Below are 21,498 nucleotides of genomic sequence, written 5' to 3' on the forward strand. Positions count from 1 at the left end.
GACATTTAACTTAAAGGAGACATACAAATCTTGTGGAGGTAAAGCCAAAATAACAAATAAAAACTCAACAACTAACTAAGTTTTAAAACCTCTTACCTGCACATGAAATAAAACAAATTAAACAACATTCACTTACCTCCCTATACTAACCACAAAACATGAGAAAACTTAATAAAACAAAAGGCACCCTCCTCATCACATGTGTCTGAACACATAGATCTCAGTAAGTCAACACTCAGCGTTAAATTTTGACAATATCGCCGAGCAAATGCAACAAAAGTTTCGAATAAACAAAACAAGCCAGGAGAAAGGAGACTCTCCAAACGATGTTTCAGCCCAGTTTAAATGGACTTCCCCAACACGTCGACAAGCTTTCACATGTCGACACCTGATTCACCGCACCTGTGTGCTCATAATGAAACCTGTCAGAAAGACAGCGGATAGAGGCGGAGAGAAGAGAACTACAACAAACAGAGGCATATTCAATAACACAAAGAAAAACTCACTACTTCAAATAAAAACCTTTTTTTTTGTGTTGTTATTATTATAATAAATAAAAATATACATAACAAATCAATCAATTCTTCATTCTGCTTGGCAGGAAAGTGTGAAATAAAATTGTTTAATGCACAGGTAGATCCAGTTAGTTTGTTCACAGTTGTGCTAAACACAAACATTAATAGTAATCATAGTAACTCCATTACAGTTGTCAGAGCCTTCTATCTGCATCTGAGATGTTGATTATGACTAAAGCGTAATGTGTAATACTGAGGACATTGACGTGATATTCACTAGGGAGTAAAAAAGGGGATCAAACACCTCAGCAAAATGATCAAAAAACAAGTAAGTTTGGGTGTTAGAGTGTTAAATGCAATGAATTAAGAATCTGTCATTTGTTAGTTCTCTTTAAATTGTATTTAATTGATTAAAGTTCAAGGAAAGGATCATTCAGACCTTCATGAGAAACAGAAGCAAAAGTAAATGTAAGTCATGGTTCAGGAAACAGCAGAGCAAAGGGCTTGAGTGACTTTACATGCACAAAATAAACAAAGAACTATCAACATTTAGATTATTTCAGTAACTTTTCTGTGGATGCTGTTTACATGCAAATCCGTGATCTGGCAATGCAGAAAACTGTGTTTTCATAAGATTTTAAAGTTTGGCAGATTCCTCACTGGCAGTAACTTCACGGATCAAACATCAGCGTCAAGAGTTCAAAAATATAAACAGGAAATCTATCAGAAGGTGTACTGTTGTGTTTTATCAAATCCGTACAGTACAGATTTATTTTATTTATTTATATTTTTTATGATGCTAATGATGATTATTCTGCATTAACTTTGTGAGAAACCACATGTTCTCGTCAGATTTTTTAAGGGCTTTTTTGAGCTTTAACCAATAAAAGAACTTTGGGGATGCCACTTTATATTAGGTGATCTTAACTAATATGTACAAACAATGAAATTAATCCGTTGTTACTATGTACTTTTTGTGTATATGCATGTTTTTACGTTGCACGTATGATTGATTTAATATGTCTATGTAATTACATATGTATTTAATTTCTGTAGTTACATTTGTAATTACACTTTTGACCATCCCTTACACCAGTGTTTCCCAACCCTGTTCCTGGAGGCACACCAACAGTACATATTTTGGATGTCTCCATTATCTGACCCATTCATTTCAGGTTTTGGAGTCTCTTTTAATGTTATGATAAGATGATTCAGGTGTGTTTGATTAGGGAGAGGTTGGAAATGTGGACTGTTGGTGTGCCTTCAGGAACAGGGTTGGGAAACACTGTCTTACACCATGACCCACCATTAAACCTTAGACCCACACCACCAAACCTGTCCATAACCCTACTTATATTCCACCTCAAGTGCCAGAAGTTTTCTTTAATACATTATGAACACAGTAGGTACATTGCATATATTTTTATACATGTACATAATAGATGAGGCCACCTAATACAAAGTGGGACCAATCTGAGATACATATCAACTTATAAGCATAACCATCTTCAGGATGTGCATGTAAACACATTCAATGACATGGGAGCACATATTGGGAGAGTACAGAGACATGTAGCCTCCCTTGAATGGATTGATAATTAGCAAGTCTGCTAAAACACTTAAACAAATGCATTTGTTTTTTTCCAGTTTAATTGTGATGTCCATGTTAAATAAACAAGCATGATATATTTTCTTAGAGGTTTAGATCTAGTACAGTTTTCACATTTTGCAGTCTTTACACGAGAAATTTCCTTGCAACTGTTGTCACTTAATACCTGCACAGTGAGCATAAAGGGAAAGGAGTGCAAAAAATGTCAGAATATCTAGTAAAGCACAATTACAAGGGCTTTGGTATCTTAGCTTAAAGGCATTACAGTGGTACTCAGAGGAACGGCAGAGTCCCTAAACCCTTAAGCCTTTCTGCACTAAGACAAAGTCCCCAGTGGCCTGTCTGACATTTGGACCTGCCACTGTAGGGCAAATGATGTGCTGTAAGTTCTTGCTGTAGACTGTTTTAAATGTAGATGTCAGAGGAACTAAGCACATTCTTGAATTTCCATTCTTGTGGATAATTTTTTTTCTATTATGCAATGTTTTTTCAGGTCTTTTCTGTAATTGTGCCTGACTGTTGTGGTCTGTAAAGAGTACTTCATGGTAAGAATAGTCACCATGTTTTAGCAGGATGATAAAAAAAGATTCAATACAGAATCAACACTGATGACAGCATTCATATTCAAATTATTTTCGAATCAGAAACAGAAGGCAGCGAAGCTCACAGACAGAGAACGCCTGCTCTCAGCCAAGCAGCAGAGCTTATCAAGCCAGATTTGTTCACTAAATAAACATATGATTTGGAAAGCATTTTTTTGTTGTTGTTCACAGAACTCATCTCCTTGGTAATTAGCAAAAGTCACTTTACCATGGGAAAATATATTGAGCCAGTTGTTCAAAATTAGCAGCACCATAAAACCAAGTGGATTGCTATACAAGCTAGATGCAGTGTGTATTCTATCCAGCATTCCAGCCTGATCTCTTGAGGAAATGTAAGTATTTTATGTTTTGTCAGTTTAGTGGCTATAGAGTTCAGTTGTACGTAAATGTATGTTTTTTTTGTAAAGGATGCATATGGCACGCACACCCACCCCTAAACCCAATCGTCATTGGGGGATAGGCAAATCCTGCTAAATTGTACGATTGATTGTACAATTTCATACGAATTAGCTGCTAAATCAAAACATTACGAATTGCAGTGAGACAGCGTTGAACATTCAGAAATGCTTTTTGAAATTCAGTGAAATTGTTAAAAGCAGAACGCTTGATTCACATGGGCCGTCAGCGTCAACGCTTCACATTTACTTTGAATGGGTGACGTCAAGCATGGCCGAACTGAATTGTGCATCCGTCTGTGCTGCTTTAGCGGCGTTGCTCGATGCAGAAGTTGGAAATTTCTCAAATTTTTAAGCACCAACGGAAGAGTCAGCCAATCAGATCACTTTATGCAAATACCCCTGCCCAAACAGTAGCCAATTGCAGGCTTACTTCATTGTCTGATGCTGCTATGATGATTGTGTCAGCTCCAACTTCAGATACGCCTCCTGTCAAGCATTGATGCTGAAGCCCCATGTGAATTGGGCGTAAGAGAGATGCTTGCCATATTAATTGAGTATATTTATTAATAAAATCTTTGAAAGCTACTATTAGTTTATTAAATTGTATACTTGTCTTCCTCAATCCGTCATGTACAGGTTTTTTAAAGCAGATAATGTATTGGTGTATGTATTTTGATAAATACAATTAGTAAGGTAATTAGTCACCATATTAGAGACTGGCTGACTAATGCTGCATTCACACCAGATGCGGATAAAGCGCCAATCGCAAGTGATTTACATGTTAAGTTAATAAGACATCCTGTAGTGGGATACGTGTCAATGAGGCAGTGCGAATGAGTTATAAAATCTGAACTTCAGCGGACATTCGCACCACGTTAACCAATCAGGAGCTTTCTCTTGTAGGGGAATGATTATGACGTAGAGCCTGTTGTTGGTGTCGAGGGGGTAAATCCTCCTGCCAACAATTAACCTGGGCTCGGCTCAGTCGGAAGTACCGCTGAAAGCTTCTATCATTCGGGTTAAGTTTCTGGAGAAGTTGATGAACTTACAAAGGTGGGTGCACCTCTGAAAGGATCTAGTGGACTCAGGCACGGCTCCAAACGAATCGACACTGTTTTTCAGTGTTCCTAAAACACATCAAGCACAGCTATTCTCTTAATAAAATTCATGTTAGCCATTTAGCAACGAAGCTAGAGTCACAGGGCAGACAGAAGCCCTGTCCATGATGCAAATCTGAGGCTATTGTGAAGTGAATTTGACACTCGAATGAAGCAGTAAGTTCAAAATGTTCACGTGTCTATTTATGCACGAATAGCATGGTTTATTCGCACATTCCGCGCCTGGTGTAAACACAGCATAATACAAATAACTTAAATATATTTTTGAGTGAAAACATCTTAAATAAACCACATTAACTTTTTTCTTTGATTTAATTTAGTGCAATTATTACAAAATTCTGAAGCTATTTTTGAAATGTTACAGTATTTTTCTACCTCAATAATGTCTCATGTTTTTAAGCAAATGTTGCTGCATTAGTAATCCATACAATCAGTTTGATTAATCAATCAGCATATCATGAAATGAATTTAATTGGCAGAAAAAAAAATCTAAAATAATCTGACAGTTTTTATGTGGTTCCCCAATTACTATGAATTGCTAAAGCTAATTTTGAAAGGGGGCAGCATGGTGGCGCAGTGGGTAGCACAATCGCCTCAAAACAAGAAAGTCGCTGGTTCGAGCCCTGGCTGGGTCAGTTGGAATTCCTGTGTGGAGTTTGCATGTTCTCCCCATGTTTGCATTGGTTTCCTCCCGGTGCTCCGGGTTCCCCCACAATTTCAAAAACCTGCGGTATAGGTGAATTGGGTAAGCTAAATTGGGCCATAGTGTGTGTGTGTGTGCGTGTGTGTGAATGAGTGTGTATTAATGTTTTCCAGTAATGGGTTGCAGCTAGAAAGGCATCCGTTGTGTAAAAAACATGCTGGATAAGTTGGCGGTTCATTCCGCTGTGGCGACCTCAGATTAATAAAGGGACTAAGCCGAAAAGAAAATGAATGAGTTAATGAATGATTTTGAAAGGCCTATTTATTTAAATACTTCTCTCAGTAATTCATTGTTTGCTAATTTTAATACATATGACCATGAAGCACAATCATCAGTGCCATTTTTTTTTAGATTTATGCATCACGTGAAAGCTGAAATAGATTTTACTTTGATGTATGGTTTGTTAGCATGGGAAAATATTTGGCTGAGATACGACAATCTGGAATCTGAGGGTTTAAAAAAATCGAAATATTTGATGTTATATGATGTTATTAAATTAAATGCTTAGCAATGGACATTACTAATAAATAATTGAGTTTTGATATTTACAGTAGGAAATAAAAGAAAAATAAATCATTTTGACCCATACAATACATTTTTGGCTAGTGTCAAAACTATACCCTTTCAACATAATACTTTTTGTGGTTAAAAGGTTTTGTGGTCCAGTGTCACGTACAGTACAGTGTGTGATTATTGTGGTGCAATTATGGAATCAGCCAACATTTTATATTTATGCCATTAAAATATTAATTAAATGCATGGAACTTAAGAATACAACCAGAAAAAAGCTGGTGAAATGTCACATTTGTCAGCTTAATGTGTCTTCAGATCGTAGTCTGTTAAACAGTCAAACTAGCATTGGAGTTTAATAAACAATGCTTGCTTGTGTTTAGCAACAAGAAACATTCATTCTGGTTTAACAATGAGCTGTGAGCTCTGCACTGTAGTGAAATCACAGCATAATACATTCATTCATGTCTCCTCATCCAAACTGGTGCATGAAAATAAACTGCTGTTTTTTTGAGAACAAACATTAGTTGAACCCGAGGTGACGATGGCTTTTTGTGAACACTGTCTAGCACAGAGAGGAACAAAAAACACTCAATTATGTTTGGATTACTAAACAATTAAAACAACAGCAATTATACTCCATAGTGATATTTATGCGATACACACAATTTGGCTCATGTGCCAATTGGCTCGAGGTGCCGCTGGGACATGTGGTGGGTCCTAGGTAGTTTAAAACCACCCACTTACCTACTGTATCACACACACACACAAACACACACACAAAATACCAGGCAGACTTGCGTTAGCTGCCCGCTATCTGTGCCATCTGTTTCCTACAGGATTGCTGATTTAATAATTAATAAGTTTGCTCGCACAGGACAACATGTGGTGACTCGGTGGTGCTCACAGCTTAGGCAAATGTGGAAATGGAGCCAGCAGGGAAGGCTGCACTTGCGTGGGTTTGGCCCTGGGGGACGAGATCGGTCAGGCAGGTTGAGTAAATCTACAATCACTGCACTCCAGGCTGAAGAGAAAAGCGCCGAGAGGCACTGCAGAGTGGCAGCTGTCATGGAATTCAAGCAGAATAGACTGGTTATTATCAACAGCTATATGTTGATGTCAGTAATGTTTACTTATGATAATAGATGGGTGATCCTGCAGGTACAGATGCTATTGTGCAGCAGGGGTTGATATTTATTCAAACTTACCGTATTTGTACAGGTTTTTTGAGTAAGTAGGCCATAATAAGTATTTCAAATCTAAGAAAATCTAAAGATCTAAGATGTTTTATTAATAGTAGACTTTTTCTTTCTGAATTTTGCTTGTGATATTAAAATATATATGTTAAGTAAACAACAATAAGAGTCTCAGATTGATCCATAGGCAGTCCAATATAATAAGCAAAGTATCATATTTCACATATTTGGACTAATTTCTTAGGATCGTATCATTGTATAACTTAATTTATTGTTTACCTTAATTTTCATATCTTATTGCCTATTTTTATTGTTTTATTATTTCATTAACCAGTTCATAATTTATTTTATTGCCTATTTTTATCATTTCATTGCAATCAATCAATCAATCAATCAATCAATCAATCAATCAATTATCCATTCAATCAATGTCGATTTTTGGTCATTCAATATATCATTCCCCTCCACACAGTTCTATTAATCACTGCTTCTTTGAGTTTGAGCATGCTCATGTTGGTATCAGATTTGATGGTATCGAGCCAACGAGTTCTTCTCATTCTTCTCAATACCATTCCCAGCATGACTGCCTTCTCGAGGGAATTGCTACACATGAAATGGCCAAAATAGGTTAATTCCTGTTTGGTAATCTTGGCTTTCAGTGAGGTATTTGGCCTGACGCACCCTAGGACTTCTTTGTTGGTGATTCTCGCTGTCCACGGGATCCTCCAGCACCACAAATCGAAGGCGTTGATCTTTCTGTCTGTCTTCTTGATCATCCAGGTCTCGCATCCATATGTTGCTATGGGGAAGACGGTCGCGTTCTCTAGCCTTGCTTTAGTTGCAGTGCTGATATCCTTACTTTTTCAGATGGTATTCATGCTCACCATTGCATTCAGTACAAGGTTTAAATGTCTCTTGGTTTCAGGTGTTGTGTTCCCATTTTGGTCAATCTTCGAGCCAAGTAATATAAAGTCCTGTACTGTCTCAATTTCTTCATTGTGGATCTTTATGTTGCATCTTCCATTCTCTGAGGTCGCCATCACCTTCGTTTTCTTGATGTTCAGGCGCAACCCCACCTTCTCACTTTCTTCTTTCACTTTCAGGATAAGTCGCTCCAGATCTTCTCTGCTTTCGGCCGGTAGGGTGGTGTTGTCTGCATATCTAAGATTGTCGATGTTCCTGATGCCAATTTTCACTCTGCTTTCGATGTCTCCTGGTAGTGCTTTTCTTACGACTGCTTCTGCATACAGGTTGAAGAGTGGTGGTGATAGAATGCAGCCTTGTCTTATTCCTTTCTGGATCTTGAACCACTCCGTATAACCATATGCAGTTCTCACTGTGGCTTCTTGGGTCACATAAAGCGATCTGATAAGCTGGACAAGATGAGCAGGCATTCCCACTTCTAGGAGGCAGGTCCAATTTATTGCCTATTTGATCACATTTTATTTTGATGGTCCGTTTATTGAATGTAGTTACATTGTATCTGCATACCAACTAATTCTCTTTAGATTATAAGTAGACTGTTAGGTTGGGGTTGGAGTGTAAGTTTACATGTACTTGCAAAGTTTCTTATAGTCAGTTAAATGTCTGTTGAAGGAGCAGTATCAACAAATATTTCACAGACAGTCTACTTATACTCAAACAGACTGTCAAAATAAAGTGCTACTGCCTATTTTCATCATGTCATTGCAATACATAATATTAAAGGATTATTTTCTTATTTAAAAATACAGAATTTCAATATTTGTACAACCACAGGGGAGACGAGTAACAGTGGAGAGACAATCCAAGTGCAGTTTTATTAATGAGAGTAGTCAGGCAGGCAATGGTCACAAGCAAAAGGTAACATAAGGGTAATACAAAATACAAAATACAGGCTAATGATCAGGCTAGACAGCATGGAATCAAAACGGTAAACAAGACACAGATCAAAACACAGCAAGACAAACAGTAGAAAATGATCTGTAATGTTTGTGGGAAAACAAGACTCAGCAAAGTGTGTGGGAATGTGAGCTGTTTGAATAGTCTAGTTAATCAGTCTTAGATTAGCTACCAGCTGTATGTGTGGAATCATCGGAGTTCCAGAAATAGGTGTGTGTGTGGTGCATGACAGGACTTGTAGTTCATAAGGTGATAGAATCTTAGTTCAGATGATTGTGCATGTTTACCAGCGATCTGCAAGCCTAGATGGCTGGTGATTATGACAATTTGTTGTACCGTACAAATATTCATTAATTCATTTTCTTTTCAGCTTAGTACCTTTATCTGGTGTCGCCACAGCGAAATGAACCCCCAACTTATCCATCATATGTTTTACGCAGTGAATGCCCTTCCAGCCGCAACCCATCACTGGGATCTGTACAAATTTAATTTGTAAAATTTTATTATTTTGAAAAAATCTACTTAATATTTTTTCGGCCAACCAGTAGTAATCTTGGTTAAAGGGATAGTAAGTAAAAAGCTCAATTAAATACCGAACATGTAAAAAATAAATAAGTAATATAAATAAATAAATAAATAAATAAATAAATAAATAAATAAATAAATAAATAAATAAATAAATAAATAAATAAATAATCTGGTAGTCATTATTAAACAAATTAAACTAACGAGTGTACAATGTATATTTTCATTGTAATAAGTTTTAAGTATATAATAAAGTATATTTTGATATTGAGTCCTTGCCAAAAAATAGTGCCCAAAGTTAAAGAAACATCCAGTAATTGTCAGTCTTATTATATTATTTTAACATTTACTAATCATTTTTCCAATATTGATAATCACCAGACGTTGATTTGAAGTCATTTTTCATTACTAGAACAGTTTATTGTTATTGTGTTTTTCAAGTATCAAAACATTGAAGATGGCCAAGACCATCGTTTTCCCCCTCTTGGGAGTTTCATAACCTTCCTGTGTAACCCTCCTCTGATTCTCTGAAATGCAAAAGCGCGTGCCTTCCACTCTGGAAGATTCAAAACATATTTTTCTAAACTAGGTTTGAGAGAGCCGAGGGTAGTCTGGGGATTGATTTAGGCAATAAAAAGCAGCTTTGTCATTTACCTGTGAGATTTCCGAGCCAAAAATATACGAACTGAATCACAGAAGGGAGCACAGAGCAATCCAGTGTCTCGTCTCGTAGAAATAATGAGATTTCAATTTGAAACACTAAAGGAATCTCCATTTTGCAACAAGGTAGGGAAGGCCAGTGACCAGTTCAGGCCCTCTAGCCTGGCATGTCTAAGACGCTTCTAATCCAATTGCGTAATTAAACCATTACCTTCAGATGTTCATTGAACCACAAGATGTTGGGGTGTTTTTTCTGATTTATCTTTTTTTTTTTACTCTCTAAGGTTTTCTAAAAAGAAAGAAAAGATTATCACTGAAGCAATAGTCATATTTTCCCTATTAAAATCTCATTTACATTCCCCTACATCCCCAGCCCTCTTCATTGATGCAAAACAGGACAAATGCCTTGTGTTCTGAATGAAGTGTTCCTTGTAACAGGGATGGAGATCATGGAGGAGGGCATTAGGTTTGATAGTCGTTAACCTCAATGTGCAATTGTCCTCAAACCACCTGCTTATTAGACAGAAACATGAACAAGATGAAGTGAGCTCATTTGTTTCCTGTGACCCCTGTAAATTACCCACCCATTGCTTAGAGAAGTTACACTCTCAAAAGTAAAGGTTATACAAGGTTTTTATTATTTGTTTTATTTCTGTTTCTTTTTGTTTTTGTTTTGTTTTTCATTTAGTCATTTAGCACAGTGATCTCCAACCTTTTTATCACCATGGACCGGTCCATGCTTGACAATTTTACCGGGTGGGGTTGTTGTTTTTGTTGGTTGCTAGGCGACCATCAACTGTTTTCTCAGAGGATGACAAGCTGACAAAACATTGCTGTCACTCTGATACAAGTTTTATTTATGGAGAAAATTACAAAGCACTGCAGTGTTTGTGTGTACTGTGTTTGTCTGAGATAATTAGTCTACCAAAATGTGTATTCAAAGTATAAAGCTGATGGGTCAGTTCTTGTCATGTGACTTGTCACACCGCTTGCGTTTACACCGCTTGCGTTCACACCGCTTGCGTTCACACCGCTTGCGTTCACACCTCCGTTAGAAATAACCTTTTTTAACAAACTCTAGAAAACATGCAATAAGTGAACATTTTTGATCTCCAGTAGTATTTCTTACTCATTTTGCTTCTTGTGGGTTAAATTTGGGCACTCAATTGATCAAGATGTAAGCGAGAGATACGGTAATGTTTCAAAATAAGCGATTTTTTTAAAAATAAAAGATTGTTCAAAATGGAAATAATTAATAATTTATTGTGTGGCTCGGTACCATTGAATCCACAGACTGCTACCGGTCTGTGGCCCAGTGGCTCAGCACCACTGATTTAGCAGATGCTTTTGTCCAAAGCAACTTACAATTTAGGAGGTATTCAGCGATACAACAAGAAGAGGCAATACACACAAGAAGTGCTATTTATTCAAAGTAACTTGTTTTTGCTCAGAGAATTTAGTGCTAGAGTTTTAGTTGTTGTTTGAAGGATACCATTATATCAGCAATCCGAGTGGGAATGGGAAGAACATTCCATCAGCGTGGAACATTGAATGAAAAGGTTTTGGAATATAAGCTTTGCCATATGCATGAGCCCATTTGTTTCTTGTGGCCCCTTAAAGTTACCTGATACTTTGAGAAGTTACACTCTTACAAGAAAAAGTTACACACAGGTTTTACTTTTAAAACTTTCATTAGTCAGTTTTTCAAAGAAGCATTTTTTCTTACTGTGAATTACACTTACTACCCTATCACATTACTGGATTAACCTTGTTCTGCAATGTGGAAGTGTTCTTGTTTTGTGAATGTTTAATAACTAGATTCAGTTGCCTATGGGAGAAATGACAAGGAAAAATAAACATAAGAAAACAGTCAAACTTGCTCTACACACAAGTGTGTTCATGACAATACATAAAAATTTGAATAAAAATAAGAAAAGATCCATTTGCAACATCATTACGAGCTGTTTTTAACCTCTAAAAATCAATGGAAGTGATTGAGACCGAAAGTCTTGAGTCAAAAAGATTTCATTGGCTCATATATGAAGAATAAGGTCAATAAAGAACTTTGTGCAATTTAACATTTCGTGTCGTGTGTAATATTGCTATGTGGTAATGTCAAACTTTTAAAAAGTATGAAGCGATATCTGTGTTTTAAATTGGGTTATTCTCTCCAAAATTAATTCTCATTTCCTGTACATAGATTTTTACAATGGTTTTCATTGACTGTCAGTGAATATCTGTCATCTACTTAACTTTAAACATTGAAGCTGAGCAGGAGCAGTAGCATTGCACACATTTCTGACAGTAACTTAAAACACAGACAATAAAACTCGACGAAGTGGAACATAGAAACCACTCTGCCTGCTAGCATTTCGTAAGTGTGATTGCAAACCGACATGGACAGAATGAAAAAGTATAAATGCTAAATATATTTACCCGGCTCCCAATGGTGTCGGCTACTTTCAAAACACTTGGTGTACGGCGATAACAGAAATATAAATCAGACTTTACTTGCGTTATACAGTAGGAGCACTATTTTAAATGCTCTTATTGGTCATATTTCGGGAAAGTGATAAATGACATATGCAGGTTGATTTACATGGTATTATATAAGCAAGTATGGTATTATATAAAATATTGCATAATAATAAATGATATAATCCATCCATGAGGTATTCTGATCATAATCCATTCAAATACATGAAGTATTTTGTGCTGGAACTTCTCAAGGAACATTCTTAGGACACCTAAAAGATATTGCATCTTGTAAAATTCACAACATGTCCACATTAAGTGTCCTATAATATTCAAATGATCATAAGTCTCACAGTGTGTGCTTTTTGCAAAGGAGAATATGTTGACGTTTGCAGACACACAACAGTAGAATTTCCTGAGGATTTTGTCTTGTAAATGCTTGCAAAAGCATAATCGCCCCATGAAATTTGACACAGTTGTAAACTGTCACTGATGAGGTTTCCGTCTGCTTTGTAGTCATTTATAGACCAATGTTTTGGAGCCAAGACCTCTCCTAAAAAGGCTGCGTTTCCTCTTTTTCCAGTGCCTGAAGCATTTCGCAGGCTACAGAGGTGCTAAGATTGCTAAACCCTCATGCTGTCTCAACACAAGAAAGCACTCTGGAGAGGAAAGTGCAACAAGAGGGCATCGACAATGCGTCTGCCGTTGCCTGCAATCTCCCTGCAGGGTCCGTAACAGATAGGGTGCTAATGCAAGAATGTAGTCGGCCTCCTCCCGGCTACAATCCGCTGAGAACGGCCCACTTTTTAGGTTGCGTTTTATGTATTTAACGCAGTCGAATTTCTTCTGAAAAGCCCACATGAGACTTTGTATTGTAAAAACACAATGACAGTGAAACTCTCCCACAGGCTCATCGGCTGCGATTCAGTCTGCCTGTAAACGACCAGTAGTCTAGCCAGGAGACAGCAGCATCCCGAGGGGGAACGTTTTGCTCTGTGTTGGGGAGCGTGGCGTGTGTGTGTTGGTGCGCCGAGTCTCCTCTTAAAATAGGGCAAGCGTGACACAATGCAGGGATCAGGAGAGGCTGCTTTGAAGAGCCCTTCTCTCAGGATTTAGTTAAAAGAAGTGTGGCATCAGAGGGGCAGAGTGTGAAACCCTGCTAATGCCAAACTCATAGAAAATGTGGAGGGTTCTTAGAGGCCTCTAGTCTGACAGTTGAAAGGGGGAGTTTCAAGGTAAAGTGTGTCATTTCAGAGAGACACTCTACAGAATTGTAAAATTTAGCTGGTGCTCCTTTTCTTTCTTTCTTTCTTTCTTTCTTTCTTTCTTTCTTTCTTTCTTTCTTTCTTTCTTTCTTTCTTTCTTTCTTTCTTTCTTAAGTAACTAAAATGTATTATAATTAATTAATGATTTATATTATTAATTAAAATATTACGTTTAAAATCTCAAATATATTTTTCCTAAAAAAACAATCATATTTACCTGATTTTTTATTTTATTTTTAAAGTTCTAAAATAGACTTTGTTTCTGGCAGAACCAAAAATGGATGATTTTGAGCACCACATTTGATTGCTTGGAGTAATGTCTAAAATGTTAATAATGATTAGGGGAATAAATAAATATTTTAAAATAGAAAATGTTTTTATTATTATTTTCTTTTAAAAAAAATGAAATATTTAGTTGAAATTTTGTAGGTTGTCTTTTATTATGCAATATTTTACTTGAATTTATATATCATATATAATATGTATGTATGTATGTATGTATGTATGTAAATATATATACAGTTGAAGTGAAACGCCCTCCTGTTGTTGTTTTTTCTTTCTTTTTTTTCAAGTATTTCCTAAGTGATATTTAACAGGAAGGAATTTCTCATAGTATTTCCTATAATATTTTTTTCTTTTAGATAAAGTCTTATTAATTTTATTTAGGCTAGAATAAAAGCATTTGTTTAATTAAAATTACATTTAAATTGGACAGAAGCGCTAATAATTCTTACTAATGAAATAATCGTTATACAATACAATATATATATATATATATATATATATATATATATATATATATATATATATATATATATATATATATATATATATATATATATTATTAAATATTATAAATATTATAAATATATATATTATTAAATATTATAAATATTATAAATATATATTATTAAATATTATAAATATTGTTAAATATTATATAATAAAAAAATGTAGACGATAAATAAATATTGCGTGCGAATATGCCCCATCTATTTAATTTTATAACCTTCACTAACAGCTAAACAAACGGGAACCTATTTTGAGTGCATGAGTGTTTTGCATGTAGTGGCAGTTGGCCACATATTAGTAACCCAGTTTATGAATGATAAGTAATTATTATTGATAAGGTGAGTAATTCTTTGATCAGATGATGTGCTCCATAGTATCTTGTAGTGTGTGCTGTGCCACGGTTTTCATATCTTGCATATCTTTCATATCTGCGCATGTTTAAGATTTGAGATAATAAAATCGCCAAAGATTCCCCTCGTGTGAGTTGCAACCAGATTTCATTACTGGTTAGGACTTTAAAACTCCTCTAGTCTGAGCCCACATTTATTGTGTGGTATTTTTTCTGTATTTTTGTATGAAGAAGAATGACATAAATATTTCCAGCTTTTCTTGTGTAAACTCTCCTTTTAACCTGATATCAGTGTTTTTTATACAGTAAACATTTAAAATTGATCATAGTGCCAGAAGAGATGTGCTTTGGCAGATATCTTTATTCTTATTTCTGGGAAAGCAGAGATCAATCTTTGAAAGTCTGCCTTTTTCCATAATGTTTCTAATGGGGATTGCGATGTTATGTTGAGCACAAAAAAGTATTCATTGTTCTCTGAATTCCCTCCTAAAGGATTACCTCATCTCCAAAGCTATAAGCACATCGGACCATGCCGTTTCTGATCGATTTGCCGGCTGAGAGATTGCTTCTTGGTTAAATTGCGCTGGCTTGTCCATGAGCCTTGTGGATTTGTAGGCACTGGATTCCAGAACTGCCTTTGCTCCCTCTGTTAGTACAGTCTGCTTCTCTGGTCTCGGTGGTCCGCAGGGTCTGCAGTGACCGGTGGGGGTTTGGTCCTGTGACGACTGCAGGAATTCAGTGACAGATTTTTGCACCAGGAGGACACAGTCAGGGGTAGAGGAAAAGAAGGGTGCTGGGCCCATGATGAAAAAGCACATGATGCCTACTTTATATTCTCACACACACACTAACCTGAGTGTTACGTGATCAACATATGCTTCATGGAATCATTTGGCTGGGCTAATAATATTTTTTTTCCACAAACATAAGCATGTTAATCTTAAAACCGTGCCATTTGATTGTTCACACAGTTTTATTCAAATAAATAGCAATGATTTGGTTATTAATGCTTCAGATACTCGCTTTTTGCTAATTTCCAGATTTCTCTCATTGAAAAGAACTAGTCCCTTGTGACTAATGCATCTTGTAGAGTAAATCTTTTTCTCATTCATAAGAAACATGAACAACAGCTTTTACATATCTTTCATCATGCATCACAAAAACAGTTTGTGACCCACTCAGGATATTTCTGGGTTTTGACCAGTGTTCATTTTGTCAATGGAAATACTGTAAGTGCAAACAATGTGTGTTGCCTACTGTAGCTTGAAATAAACAATCTTGACAGGCCTGCTGCACCAGTAATGTGACAGAAAACAATGAATGAATGCGCTTTGATCCACTCATCTAATGAATGAACAGTGCAATATCGTTGGTGCAAAAAGATGAGACTAAAATGTATTCAAAAAGATAAAATCTAAGCAACATTAACTTTTGTTATAAATGTATACATTGTGCTTAAATGAGCAAATGAGTGAAATTACTGGTGCAGCAGACCTGTAAACCTTTATTTTTAAATGCCATTTTCATTGATGAAATTTATACTGGTTTTGACAAGTACACTTTTAAAGAGGACAAACCATGAACACTTGACGGTTACGCGCTATAATCAGTTCTCTGGTGCATTTAATAACCCAGAAAACATGAAAAAGGACAACCCAGTGACTTTGTTTTGGTAAATCATTTTCTGCAAGCAAGTGTGCTATGAAGATTTTATTCTCTAGTGACATATAGGAATGGGAATTTATGGTATTTTTAGTCTTCTTATTGTGTATGTTTCCACCCATAGATTTACTGCAGGAGACCAACATTTGTAATGTAATGTGTGTATTTATATAGCGCATTTATTTTGTGTGGCCATACGTCTCTTTACACCCCTACCAGTGTGCAGCATTCAGTTGGATGATGTGACGGCAGCCACAGGACAATGGCACCAGTGCGCTCCGCTCAAACCAGCTATAGGTGGAGTGGAGAGACAATGATAGAGCCAATTCGGTGGATGGGAATGATTGGGAGGCCATGATGGGTAAGGTGGAGGGAATTTGGTCAGGATACCACTCTTTACGAGAAGTGCGATGGTATTTTTAATGAGCACATCTCATTCGAAAGATGGTGCTCACCGACAGTATAGTGTCCCCTTCACTTCACTGGGGCATTAGGAATCACACAGACTGCAGGTCGAGTGCCCCCTTCTGGCCTCACTAACACCACTTCCAAAGCAGCCTCGTATTCCCATGTGGTCTCCCATCCAGGTACTGACCAGCCTCATCCCTTCTTAGCTTTAGTGAGTAACCAGTCTCTCTCTCACTCTTTCACAAGCCTGTTATGATGCGTTTAATGGTCATCAGCATCTTAAATCCTTGAAAGTTTCTAATATTTAGATTTTTTTCAAATGTATGAACATTTATATGGATTTCTGTATGTAGGGAAAAAATGAATTACCGCTTATGTGAGGCATTTCTAAAGCAGCGTCTATGGGACAGGACAGTAAATTTGACGTTATTCTCTCCTCTGGCTGCCGTCAGCAGTCTCACACATTTTTTTTTCCTTTTTCTGAATGTCTTTATAACGCTATCGTGAAGTTTTTCGTTTATAATTTCAGCAAATAAGATTGTAAAAAAATTATTTGTTGTACTCTCCCATTCACTGCGCTTTAAGTTTTCCCAACTATGACGACCGCTACTGAGAAACCCGGATATGTGAAAAGGATCTATAGTGATATGGCATTTCTAATATTTGTTTACTTGTAATAGTAAGAGATTTACAATGCCTAAAATAAACTTTAGAAATGTTCTGTTGTTTAATAAACCAACAAACATGTAGTAATAGTCTTTAGTCATCATGGAAATAGTCAAAGAATGTCCTTAAAGTGTTGTGTAGTATGTTTGCTGGACTGCTTAAGTGAGGGTAAGTTCAGTGCTGTATCTCAAGCATGAATTAATGTCAACAATCTGTGCTCTAACTATATAACCAAAACAAGTATGTTGCTCCTCAGCTATCTGAATGTAGCTGAAGGTAACTTTGCCTCTCACTCTAATCACAGTGACAATAGCTATCATGAGTTTATCTTAAAAACAGAGTAACACTTTACTTCAAGGGGTGTTCATTAGACTGTCATAGCACCTTTATAATCTTAACATGTCATGCATATGATAGATAATTTATGCATGCTTATGACAACTGTCATTAAATGTAATTAATTCAGTTATAATTTATATGCAGAGTTGACATCGTTTAAGATGTCTTTATGGCAACATGACATAAACAATACTTCATAACATGGCTTTGTCTGTCATGACAACTTGACATTACTAAGACAATAAAACTTGTCATAAATCTGTCATAAACAGGATTGTCAAGAGGCCATTATTAATCTGTCATAAATATTCTTGTCACTTTTTTTAAGTTGAACAAAATGAGTTTGTCATTAACTCTTATCAGTAAACATTGTAATTTTTTATAACAGCACCATTAATATTGAATGAAATTTTAATGAAACATTCTGTTGTACTGTAGTTGAGGTCAAGAAAAATATCAATGCTGTTCTAAAATTCATGACACTGATTACTGATTAGGCCTATAAACAGACATGAACTTCAGCTGTATCTGAGTAGTTGTGCTGTAATACTGAGCCAAAGCTAATAGCTTAATTAAAGGAACGATGTCAGATTGGCAATCATCATGATAGTGGAAACCATGAACATCTGCCTCACTCATCACTGAGCGAAATGTTCATAACAGTTGGAAACAGTTTTGGTAGGACGCTGTTCACATTTTAGTCAGGCAGAGTGGTGGAATATGATCCTCATGTGTGAGGATAATGATAACGGATGAGACTTTGTATAGCATGTGATCAGGATGAGGGTCAGCTTGTGTATTGGCTGCTGTGTGATTCTGAGTTATGCATTTTTAATGCTTATTTTATCATAAATGCCCATGAGCCATACAAATCTAATCAGTGAGCACCAGATAAGTGTAATAACGCAGAAAATTGAAAGATTAAAGGATTTTAAAAGGTAGGCAATTTAATCGAGAGTGTGATGATGGACTGATGGGATTGTAATTTCTTAATATAACAAAATCAGTTGCAGTTATGAAATATGAAACGAACCATTAAAGTACTTTTATGTGAATTGTTTATAAATAAGAAAACAGATGCTGATTTTAAAAATTTTTTCTAAGGTTGATTGTGATTAAAAAATATTTTTTAAATATTATACATGTATGATTGTGTACTTACAGACACACACAGATAAATATATTTACTTTTTTTTTAACCAATGAGGATTTATGAACCAGTGAAGGGTTTTTGAAAGAATTCATAAATCCACACTGACAATAAAAACTATAAAAAAATAAACCTGAAAACATATTTTATTTTATTTGATATTAATATTTTTTATTAAATACAGTACAGAAAAAAACAGTACCATTAATTAAATGTTTTTTTTTTTTGTTTTTTTTTCTATATAAAGAGTTCAGATGCAAAAGCAGCTTAACGCCACTTCCACCAAAAATTAGCTAATGACATTGAGTTATGTTTTAGGCACGCAGTACATGTACAACAAAATAGTTTTTGCTTCAAATCATCTAAATCCAAGCATCAGCACATTCAGAAATAACAGTTTGTTTGCAAAACCTCTAAACAGCATTCCGATTTTAATGATTCCGAGTTTGATGAATTGGATGAGCCTGTCCGACTGTCAGTGAATTGCAAATGAAAACGCCCCTTACATTAAACCTCTGTGCATTTTAAGAAAAAGAAAACACACTCTACAGTTGGAAGTGCAGCATGTGTTCATCACGTTTTTTTTAAACGGCAACTCTATTTCCCAAAAGACGAAGTTAAAATGGCATTATTTTATCCCACATGGATGCTATGAGCATAAACAAGAGATGATAAAGAGACCAAGACCTTGAGTATGGTGCCCAGTAGGCCTAGTTTGTGTTTTATTTGCTAATGTAAGCCAAATATAAATATAATCTATAAAAGTATACATTATTTATATTACGTCATATTACCTATACATCTGATAAGCTTTTTATATTAATGGACAATTGCTGTCACAAGTGAGACGCTGACAAAGGAGTGCGGATCCAAATGCAGGATTTATAATAAAGAGAATGGTCAAACAGGCAGTGATCACAATCAGGAGTTAACGGTTGTATACAGAGAATCCAGAGTCGTGGTCAAATAACAGGTGAATGGTCAATACAGGCAGGCAACATAAACAAACAAACAAACAAATAAGGCTAGGGTCAAAAACATGGCAAGACAAGGCAAGGAAAATGCGTCGTAATGTTAACTTGACTGATAAATAAGACTCAGCTAAGAAGTGTGCGTGTGGTGATCGCTGGTGATCATAACAATTGCACAGTTTTTAATGTTTGATGTTTGCTTAGTTTACAAAGTTTGCTATGTTTGCATTTGTTCTAGTTTAAATCTAAATCCCAAATATCAGAAACGAAAACAGATTGTTAAGATTCAATTAATGTCAATAAAATAATTTCCAATTGCATCTTTTGTGATTTTTTTTTAATTTTTATTATTTATTTATTTATTTTTAACTATTTACAATGTATTGTCCCAATAGGTGGATTTAGAGGTTTTTGCAAAAAAAGCACAAGTGGATTTAGCTGGTTTTGACAAAAAAGAAAATCTACCTTGTTTAAAACCAAAGAATTGTCTAAAGTGACATTTTTGAAAGAAAGTCAATTCATTTACTAGCTAATAACTTTTTCATTATCTATAAAATGAAACTTCTGAACCTAATTATAGGAGCCTAATAGAAAATGCTCATTTACAAAAAATAAAAAAGAGGTCCCATGGATTTAGAGGGTTTTTTGCATCTGAACTCATCATATATACATTTGTACATAAAGTATAAAAACAGTTAGATTAATGGCAAGAATACATTACATAAATAAAAAGGACAGAAATAAAACATTGAAGAACATAATTATTGTGTCTGAATGCCATTTAATTAATCTAAATAAAAATGTTTCATTAAAGGGCCGTGAAACCCCCTCTTTCGGTTTACCTCAGGTCTACCTCAGATTAAAAAAAAAAATACTTCATGGTGGGCGTGGAGCGCTGGGAGCAGAGGGAGGAGTGGTTGCGGCAGAGCAGGGGAAAAAGGGGGAGTGAACAACCGTTGTCAGTAGGCTCACAAAATGAGACACAAACTATGAGGAGACCCATGATTTTATAGTTTACAAAGTTAAAATGCAAAGAAATAAACAGTGATTTAATGCCCTGCTACATATGTTATTCGTAACTTCATATACACTTAACAATTTATTATATCATTATAAAGATAACCATGTAAACACTATAAATGAGGACTTTTCTCCTGCTGAATCCCCGGGTCTGAATGCAGACACAGTGGAGAGCAGTGCAGCAGGTCCGTGGCCCTATCTATTCCAACCATTAACCCTGCTGGTAATCTGGAGGATTTTAAACATGTGTGAACACAGCAGTACGGATATAGGCGATGTGTCTGAATGGTAACCAACTCCATTCTCCAATTCTCATACAGTTTTCCCCACAATTAAAGCTGACAAGTGCTAACGTTATCTTAATTGATGCTCAACACACACACATCTGTTAAAATAAAATAAAGTACTCCAGGGTGTCTTGAATCTTAAATAACCAATAAATTCTTGTTTTTATTATAACAATTAATTATGTATAATTAAATATATCAAATAAGCATGTAAAATTGGTAGCTGGAGTTAAGCTATGGTTAACGGCTAACTAAATACCATATTCACTTTTCAGACAGAAGACTGTCAGAATTATTTTTGTTCCACATAGTGTCCATATTGGTTTCTATCCCTGTGATGCCCCAAAAAGCTTTTAGGAGTTATTCCATGTTGGGATTTAGATGTCAGATATCTGCA

At 35.7% G+C, this 21,498-nt stretch overlaps 1 protein-coding gene across 1 annotated transcript in view; it reads left to right on the plus strand.

Annotated features, from left to right (window-relative positions):
* crhr1 (corticotropin releasing hormone receptor 1) overlaps nucleotides 1–21,498 on the plus strand; it is a 233,294-nt gene that overhangs the window by 132,537 nt on the left and 79,259 nt on the right. The gene's annotated exons all lie outside the window — the stretch shown is intronic.

Source organism: Danio aesculapii, chromosome 3 (assembly GCF_903798145.1).
Source record: "Danio aesculapii chromosome 3, fDanAes4.1, whole genome shotgun sequence".
In the NCBI taxonomy this organism is placed as follows: domain Eukaryota; kingdom Metazoa; phylum Chordata; class Actinopteri; order Cypriniformes; family Danionidae; genus Danio; species Danio aesculapii.